Source organism: Coloeus monedula, assembly GCF_965178545.1.
Source record: "Coloeus monedula genome assembly, chromosome: 4".
NCBI lineage: Eukaryota > Metazoa > Chordata > Aves > Passeriformes > Corvidae > Coloeus > Coloeus monedula.
The window spans coordinates 3,584,188-3,594,393 of NC_138784.1; the positions used below are offsets into that span (position 1 = coordinate 3,584,188).

Sequence of the window (10,206 nt, forward strand, 5' to 3'; positions counted from 1 at the left end):
GTAGAGCCACTGCAGTGCTCAGAGCGGGCAGACTTGCAGGAGCAGCTGGAAAACAGCTGTGCTCTCCTATGCTGAGCAGAGGTGTCCATCCCAGAGCCAGGGTGGTTCCCTCTCAGCGAACCTATCCTCTATAACCCTCTTACTAGAGGGTGGGTCACACTGACAAGTGTCCATTGGAAGGTGGTAACCAGGGCAAGAGAGGATAATAAAGCCAGAAAAATTGCCAGCGTGTGTGTAGGAAGGGAAAAGAGTAAGTGGAGCAAATAATGAGTGAAAGAATGGAGTCAGTATGCAAAGAAAATTATTTACTGAACAGACTATTCGTGCTGCTGACCTCAGTCCATTCCTCTCCAAGTTTTAACTCCTTACAGTCTGGGCTTTGCCTGGGAGAGGAGGTCACAGCTCATCTCCCCCACTGCCCTCCCATGAACCATTCTAGGATGCAACCACCAGATCCTGCAGGTGAGGCTCCAGCAACGCACTGCTGCTCTGTTTCACAGCTCTAGGAAGTTCTCACAAATCAGAACACATGTACCAAAAGCCTGGTTGGTCCATCATGTTTTCCTCCTATACTTGGCAAGAAAAGCCCCTCTAAACCCAGAGCTGAAGAGGGTGACCAGAGTTCATATCACCCCCATTTCTACGACCTTCACAGAAGGTAGCATTTTTCTGCAGCACCTGAATATTATCAGGTTATAGAAAGTCGATGCATGCCAAACATTCTTTTCCACAACAAGGACTGCCATATGCAAGTTAATCTCACACCCATGACCTTGTTCTTGCCACCTAAAGATTTTCCTGTCATAACAAACTCCACAGACACTGCACACATTTAACACTCCAATATGTCTCAGCAATTTGTATTTCACACAGCACCAGCTATGCCATCAAATAGGAATAGTAATTTCTTTTGCATTGCTAGTTGAAGATACAGAACAATACAGTTTTTTATACCTGAAAAAAAAAAGTGTATTAAGTCATTACTGCATTTGAGAACAGGCTCACAGAATTTACTTGGCTCTCAGATGCCCTGATACTTATTAAAGATATTCTTTCCATATTGGAGCCTATGTGATGAAGCATGCAGCAAACCCCACCGATATCATGCAATATGCAATGTAACAACCCAGCATTTAATTCTCAGCACTGGAAACACCTTCTACCCCACACCACTGTAAAGAAACTTTTCTAAATACATAACAAAGCCCCTGACTTTGTAGACAGGTTGAAAGCTGCTCCTGTTCTTCTGTCATCTGTCAAAGGACTCCATTCAGTCAAGTCAGGAATTAACACCGAGCATTTGCAAGTGCCATTGCAGCAAACAAAGCACAATTCTAGTAAATAAGACAACCTAGCTTCTTAAGCTAAGGCAGCTGTTAGAAGAACCAAGCTCAGCTACCCACTCTTGTGAATCATTTCCTGAATTGCCGTAATTAGCACAGCATTGTAAGGCAATTCATGCTCAAATCCAACAGAAGAAGTCAACGCTCATCTTAATTTACTATGTTAATCTCAAAGCACTTGATTCCTAGTCCATTTCGAGTCTTCCCTTCAAGATGCACCTCTGCTGTGACACCACCAAGAAAAGGAAGAACTGAGACCTGTGTGCAACAGGCACTGGCCTGCTGGGTCACGTCTGACCTGTGCATTTTGAACCTACTTGGCCGTGTCCTTTCCTCTCTTTTCACAACTCTCTTTTTTTATTTTGATGTGTACTTCATGTTTCTGAAATTCTTTGCTTTCTCCAAAGTCTAGAACCAAAGCACTCTGCTCAACAGCTGAATGCACCGGCAGACAGCAACTGTGAGAGAGCATCGTGCCCAGAAATTACCATCACTGCTTGCATGAATGCTAAGAAGAATTCACCACTGTTTCCTACCATCAAAAAGTCTTGACTGCCTGGGATGTTTCCCTGTATACTGGGTGATCCCTATAGCTTTGTGAAACCTGTTAGCTTCTCTCACGCTTGGAGAGCCAGACTTTTGATATTATAAACCTTGAGCTCATTGAGAGTTTGATGAAGCATAAAATAAGCATACTTTAACAGTCAAATGAACAACAAAGGGCCTTTTGTGATAGCTGGAGAGTACAGGAATGGAGCAGCAAAGGAAACAGGACTTAGAAAAAGACAAGTACTTAAATGTGGAGGTGACATCTTGCAACTTTTGATTAATCATTTGATTTATCAGTGACATGATATGATTTCAAATGAATATAATAACTTTAATTCTTGTCCTGACACAACCCATGTGAAAACTTTAGATCTAGAGAGAGAATTATATAAAAGTAGAATGGCTACAATGCTGGAGGAATACAACGTGATAAGGAAATCTGACCTCTGGAAAAACATTTTCTTTGAATTTTTTTGGCAGAGGGTAAACAGTAAAGTCCCCAGGTTTTTGGCACAAGGAAGGAGGACTTACAGAATGCTTCTCTTTAAAGAAGTAAATTTATTTTTCTTGTGTAATAGTACCTTACTGCTCCATGGGAGCTACAGTTCCAAGGTGACTATCTCAAGATGAAGCTCACCTTAAGATGGCCGAATTCACCACAGGTGAAAACAACTCATCTTTTCATAGCAAGAGAATGAAGGACGGTGCACAGCAGCTCCTGAAATAAAACATTTGGGTTTGGCAGTATTTCAGTTTGGGAACGTACACAATTTAAACTAGAGGAGTTCTGAGAAGGGAAAATATGAAGTAAACAAGTCATCTTTAACACAGTTTCAGCCAGCCTTGGAGAACAGAAGATACAAATGTATTTTTTTAATCTAGACTTTCAGAAGATCACTAAACATTTTAATTCCCTCCACCCTAACACTGCAGCATTTTAGAGGACTGTTGCTTCAGTAACTATTTAAAAATAAACTCTCCAGAGAGCACATGGCACTAAAAACAAGCCTCTCCAGACTGATGAGACATCTAGACAATGGTCCAGAAAAGGGCACATTAGCAGAAGAATTCTCCTAAGGAGGAAGCAAACATCTCAAGTGACACTCTGCAAGCAATTTAGCTGGTTTAGATTACAGCTGATACTATACCATTTCTAAATTAGCATTAACCACTTCCCCTCCAAGAAAAGGACACAGCAAACTGCACAGCTAACCCAACCCACAGGGCATGTCCTGGACACATTCCTTGTTCCTACTGGCTCACGGCTATTGCTACCAAAATGTGTAGGCAGCCCTACTATCCCTGGAAAGTCCACAGCATGTTTAGATTCTGTTTATAAGCAGCAAGACAAATGACACAAGATCTGGAAGAAACCTGAAGTACCTGGAGTGAGGCACTGGCCTCCCAGGCTCACCAGGGAAACTAGACACAAAGGCTAACTCCAAACCAGTCTTCCTTTACAATCAGCACAGCAAGAGCCACAGCTCTAGAGAGTTCTGAATGGGAACCTTGCCTAATTAATGAATTAGTGATTTGGAGTAGGAAAGTGAATCATCAAAAGCACGGCACATTCTCCAAAGCTGTTTACCCTTCCTGACACAGAAAAACTGTATTAGACTTCCTCAAATGGAGCAGAAGCAGAACTCTGTTTATGCCAGATGGAGTACCATATACCATGTACACAGACTGCTATTAAACAAATTACTTTCTGCCACAAAAAGCCTAGTGAAAAATTGCTAGATTTGACTGTTTAAAGCAAGTCTCCCAGGCAAACACCTGCCCCCATTCCTCATGTCTGTGCATATCACCACAGAACAGAGTCTACTGTCCTCCCCTACATTCCTTCAGTCACATAACCATGATGTTGGGAGTGCTGGAAGACACATCTCAACACAAGATCCAGAATAATCTATCCTATGGGTATCACTGGATGGATATCAATTGGGTTTGTGCTCTTTAACTGGGTTAGAATCAAATTTGCCTTCTGCTTGCCCTTAGATTCAATTCTTTAATGAACCCTGAAAAACAGGTAAGCAAGTGTTAAATGGAGCAAATCACTACAAGCTGCAGCATCTCACAAAATAGAGCAGAGTTTATATTGTCCTTTACACCAGACGCAACAAGACCTTTTAAACAGTTGTGTAAGCCTACACAACATATTTAGAAACACCAAGAGGAAGGCAAAAAGGGGCTCCTGACCATGCTGTTCAACCGGGGCAGTTCCATCAGGGTCATAAAGAAATAGAAATATTAGATAGGATTTGCACGGCCACAAGCACTTTTACTTGCATGGCAGAGATAAGATACGATCCCACAAAAATGCTGCTGTTCTGCCTACGCTTTCAGTAAGAGCTCTCTCCACAGACCCAGAGTAAAGAGATCTCAGGAATCTAAAGGGAGGTCACTGTAAAAGTTATGCTATCCATTGTCACTTCAGTTAAAAAGCTGCTTAGAAGACCAGAAGATTATACCCCAAGACTTCCTCAGACGCGCCACCCAAAGTTCATTCCAAAGCATCTTACAGCCATGAAAATAAAAGATATAAAGAAAAGCCTGAAAGAGATTTATTAGAAGCCTTCAATGCATTGCAGTGTCCTCTTCCCTCAACCACATCAGTCCCCAGCAAGCCTCGCCTCACTTCAAAGCACTGCATTTCCAGAGGAATTATTTCCAAACAGCAGGGCAGAGAGCAGTAATACAGAACAATTTTCCTGCTGGCCAAAGAGGAAGTTGATTCTGTAAATGGGCTATTTCCCAGATTTCAATTAAGCTGTGCAATCCTAATGCAGGAAAACGCAGCAAAAGACCCATAATGCAAGACAAATATTCCTGGACTGAGGTTGGAAACAGCACAGAAAGCTGCAAGATTCTACCTTTGTTTTGTATCCTACAATAACATTTGAGATCATCAGTCTAAACCAGAACTCCAAAATGCAATATTGAGCAGAACAAGAAAACACACCTTTTGCACAGGGACACTCCGCCTCATGGGATGAGCTGACTGCTGGACAAGTGGCTCCAAGGAAAGAAGAGACACATCAAAAAGGCAAAATCACTCAAGGCAGATAAGCAGAGGCCTAATGATTCCACTGCCAAGCTGCTCTGGTTCAGTCAGCTCATGGCAGGTGAGAGCGTTACAAGCTTCTCTAAAGGCAGAAGATGAGGCAGCACCAGAGATCTATGGGACTCTTCTGCATGATGGTTGAAAAGCATCCATCTGCCACTCCTCCTTCAGCATGAGCAAAGCAAAGAAATGCCACAACAAGGCTTTACTGAATGCCTCAAAGCAAGTAGCATTACCAGGTGGGGCTACCTGCCAAGTGCTCCACAGCATTTCACTCCAGGTGACAGTAGAAAAGGGCCAAGAAAATTATCTTGTGTCTGTAGCTGTAGAACCCCAGATAGGAATGATTTTCAGTAAAAATGGTCATTGTTTTGAACAGTTGAATGTCAAGGAGAAATCCAGACAAAGTAAGGGCAGCCTAGACTAGTTTTAACCATGTGGCTAGACACAAAAGATTGTATCTCAAAGACACTGTGGAGAAAGAATGGAAAAGGTTAACATATAACAAGGATAAAGATCTGAGAAGAAAGAGATGACAGAATGAGGGAGACAGGAATGTAGTAAAAGGGTTTTCTTCACAATTTCCATACCTTTCTTCAGTGTCCCTTCTCAAAAATGAAAGGCAGTTTCTCATGTTCTCTATTGCAAAAACAACAGGTTCAGAACAGCTGATCTCTATCAGAGCAATCAAGTTTCTGTCTTCAGCAAAAAAACTATGCTTCTACTGCCCACCTTCAGCAGGAAAGTTATGAATTCCCTTAGGAAGTGTGGGATGAAATACATTCCTCTTTCCTGAAGCTGAAATAATTCTATTGTTAATTTACTGCTGTCTAGGAAAAGCAAGAATTTGTATTTCCTTTCTTAGCCTTACTGAATACTTTTGAATGGCATAAATTTCAGTATCTAAAAAAAAAAGAAACAAAAACATCCTTCAGTTTCCTCTTGCTACCAAGGCAAATAACTGCTGCTTGACTGAACTTTCAAAGGAGAAGAAAAAAGGAGGGGCCTCAGAACAGAGGCTGCCCACACAGGTGAGCAACCTCCCCTTCCTTAAATTGTTTCCCATATCTGGGCACTCCATTTCTATCACAAGCCACTCCATACATAAGAGTATCCCAGTGCCTCTTCAAACCAAGATGCAACACAGGCAGAATGAGAAGAGCCATGTCTGTCTACTGTTAAGGCAAAGAAACCAAATGCTGTTAGAGCATTATCAACGCATTAATCCATACTCCAACTACCTCAAGATTAGAAGGAATCCACAGGGACAGACAACAAATAATTCGTTGAAATTTAATTAATCGTGTGCCCCAAACACTCAGCTGAAATCCAAATGTTTTCACACCATTCACAAACACCATTTATGTGTCTATGTTCCTGGGGTTTCCTACATGCACTTTTCCCTTTCTCCCTCTCCCTTGTGCAATTACAATGTGAGATGCCATTCAGCTGGGGGAGGGAGGAGAAGAAAAAGGAAGGAAAGGGTGGTGAGTTGATGTTCCTATGCTAGCTTACCTCTTGCTTTATCTCCACGGTTTTGGGCTCCCCTCCTAGTAAACAAACAGCACCTGCCTCTTGTATCCTAGCACATCATTTCCAAACACCAGCACCAACACCGGCTCGGTATCGCTGCTACTTTATTTCCACCTCTCTAATTATGAGCAGCATCCCTGGAGCCGACATCGCAGTTACATCCTGCTATAGTCTGCAAGGGTCAGGGCAGGTCTAGGCTCCAGTGCTGCTGGGAGACCTAAGAGAAGACCTGAGAACAAGCATAGCTCCCCCCAAGGGAGCTCATGTAAAATCCCCCATCCTTGGGCTGACCAGCGGGAACTGTTCCCTCCTCCCTTTTTTGGATGAAAGATGAGATTATCATTAGGATCTGCTGCAGTAAAAGCACTCGCCCAGGAAACCTCTCAGGGACCACATCCACATCAGGGGTATCTCAGCAACACAGTACCCAGGGAAAGCTGCCCTTAGCACCGTGTAATAGCACCACACACGTGTAAGAGCAGCCCACAAGGCAGGTGTGTGCTTTGCTCCTGTGTGAGGACGCTGCACACAGCAGGGCAGCCACAGCTGTGCTGAGTTGGTGGCATTTCTTCTTACTCCAGGTTGTTAAGACATAGATCAACTGGCAGAGAAAAGACTCCTGAAACATCAGACTGCAACAGCACATACAGGCTCTGCTGTTGCTCTTGTGGGCACTTTCCCGTGACACAGTCAGAGTGGAAGTTTCCTGCCTCTGCCAAGGACAGACAGCAGCAGCACAGACGGTTCTCCCTTCACCTGGAGCTACCCTGAGCACCACTCTGGGATTACACCAGCAGGACAGCCCCTGTGTTTGCAAAAGAGAAAAAACCCTAATCCATTCATGGATTACTTAAGTGACTGAGAAGTCATTTTGAAATCCTGCAAGAAAAGAGGAACACATCCAAGTAAGGACCAGTTCTGCCTCAGCTTTCTCCAACAAGTGTCATCAGCTCTGCATTACCATGTGTACAACAGTAATTCTCGTTCACTCAGGGCAAAGTAACAGCGCTGGAGCCTTTATCAAGCAACCTGAACCTGCAAAATAACTGAGATTTCTCATGTGAGGCATGTTTGCAGGATATTCGAAACCCAGAGAGGGAAGAAAGCTCAGAACAAAATGTCATCCTGACCTCAACCAGCTGTGTTTAGGTTTAGACCAGGAATATACAGTTACATACTATTTACAGATCCTTTCTTAATACACAGGATAGTCAGAAACAGGATTTGTATTCAAATTTATTGAGTACTGAAACTGAGATACATGTAGTTCAGCAGCAGCATAACTATTAGTTATTTCTTCTGCACAAATACTTAGAAATAACTGGTAAAAGAAAAATATTTATGGTTGTCCTGTAACACTTAAGAGGAGTTCCCTGTCCATTAATTTAATAATTACAGCATTACCAACATCACCAATTAGCTGTAAGGTGCGCCTTCCAATTGTAATTTAAGACATGAATGAATACAAGTCCAGCACACCTAGTTAAGCCATCTACTTACACACAAGTATTTTAACAAGCTAAATACAAACATATCTCTTTTATTAACTGTAGTGTGACTTTTGCAGCTGCAGACAAATGTGCAGTGGACTTTTGGCTGGTTTAAAGGGGCACTGCCAACTTCAATCTAACTCTAAATCTAGTTTTGTCTAAGTAAGCTTTCACAGACTCTCAGACCAGCAGAAATATTCCCATGATTGAAGAATTTAATTCCCATGCAGTGAGTTATTTTTACTGAAAATCCTTGCAGTGCAACCAACCCAAATATAAGTACTGAAAATGTGACAGTGAGAAATAAATAGAATAAGTACATTATAAAAAATACAGAAAGAAGTATTAGCATAACTATTTGGTAAGAGTAGTCTATTTCAAGCAAGTGCATAGTTACACAAAGAAAATCTTGTTTATTAGATTCTTCAAAGCTCAGTTACCTTGTATATTTCAAAGTTTCTAGCTAAAAGGAGCCTAATGGATTATCAGTTTCTGTATATCCAACTTGTGCAGTGAGAGGCCATTTATTTGCTCAGCTTGCCGTAAGTCCACTGCACTAGCACAGACAAAGTTCATTGAAAGTGCAGAATAACCAAGAACACCAATTCTGAGTCTAACACTCAAAGATTTCCCATAGATTCTTCATTTTGTTCAACTTTCAAAGCAGCACAACAGGACCAACAAAGGAAGCAGCATTTTTTGCCGGGTCAGACTTAACAGTAACTTTTGCCGAGACGGAGGAATCCTTTCCAAGCGCTCTAGAGCACCAACCTTAAATGGATCACTGCACGAGGTAAGAGAGGACTTCTTCAGAATATGGAATTAAGTCATTGCAGCGAATGGATAAGCAGGTTTGTATTATTATACAAGGAGAAAACCTATGTTTAGAAGCAGCTCCCCTTGTTAAGTACTAAACACCATTAAACACATCTGAGGACAACAGCCTGCAGAGATTAAGAATGAACCATAACACAATAAATAAAGGAGCACAGGTACACGTATTATAACTCCTCGTAATTAACTTATCTAGAAGGACAATAAAAAGGCTAAAGGCAAGACGAGCAGCAGCCTGTGTGAGCTGCGGGCGGTCTATGCCATGCCTCACGTAGAGGTGCCGTAAGCTCCGTGTGACGGAAGCACCGGCAGCACTTTATGACCCTGTGGCGGCCACGGCCGCGGTTCACGGGCGGTGCGAGGCACCCGCACGGCGCCCTCGGCGATAAGGCCGAGCTCCAGCGGCAGCGCCCGCCCGGCAGCGCGGGCGGACCCGCACGGCGCCCGCCGCTCCTCCGCCCGGCCCGGGACCGCGCGGTGCCCCCGGCTGAGCCACCCCACTGCGGCTCGGGGTCCGCCCCGTTCCTGCCCGGCGCCGAGCCGTGTAACCGGGTCACGGAGCCGGCACGGACCGGCGGCGGGGCTCGCGTTCCACGGCGGTGCCCGCCGCCCCGTGCCAGCCCCGGCCGCTGCCACCGCTCCCCGCGCGGCGCACGGACCCCGCTCCGCGCGCCGGGGCCGCTCCCCGCGCGGTGCCGCGGCGCGAGGGGCATCCTCCGCCGCTGCCCCCGCCCAACCTGCCGCCCCGCAGCCCTCCCGCCCCGCCGCGGGCACTTGCCTTCGCCTCATGCCGCTGCTCGGGGGCGGCGGAGCGGGGCTGGAGCGGAGCGGGGCTGGAGCGGAGCGGGACCTGCCCGTCCCTGCCCGCCGCGGGAGGGGCGGGAGCGGCGGCGCGCGCGCACCTTGGCAGCTCGCGCTGCCGCTGCCCCGCCCACCGCCCACCGCGCGGGCAAAGCCCCCTCCCCCGCCCGTCCCTTCGAGCGGCGCACCGGGAAAAGGGGAGGGGCGGCGGAGAGCGGCGGCTCCACAGCCGCTGGGCACGCGGTGAAGAGGGGGGACAAGGGGAGGAGAGCGAAGGCAAAGGGAAAGCAACAGGTGTGGCGGAGAACGGGCACCGTCCCCAGCTCGGTTCTCCCCCTACAGCCCCTCTGCGCTGCCGCTGCTCCCCCGCCCCCTGTGGCAGTGGTACGCTCCCACTGCTCGAATTGCAACAGGCCGGGCGGGGATTGGCGGAGATCAAAAAAAGGGGCGGGGCGAGGCAGCGACCGTTTAAAGCGCCCCCGGGCGGGGAGGTGTGCGTGCCTCGGGAGCGCGCAGCGCCTCGGGAGCGCGCCCCGGGACACGCTGATGGAGCGATGGCACCGCAGGAAGCGGCGGGAGGAAGGCGGCAAAC

The 10,206-nt window shown here is 46.1% G+C and overlaps 1 protein-coding gene across 15 annotated transcripts in view; it reads right to left on the bottom strand.

Annotated features, from left to right (window-relative positions):
- Positions 1–9,730, bottom strand: part of MICAL3 (microtubule associated monooxygenase, calponin and LIM domain containing 3) — a 158,148-nt gene extending 148,418 nt beyond the window's left edge. For all 15 annotated transcript variants that reach the window (XM_082281067.1, XM_082281079.1, XM_082281076.1 and 12 more), the window contains exon 1: positions 9,592–9,730. The gene's annotated coding sequence lies outside the window, so the exon portion shown is untranslated. The remainder of the gene's footprint in view (positions 1–9,591) is intronic.
- Between the last annotated feature and the right edge of the window lie 476 nt (positions 9,731–10,206).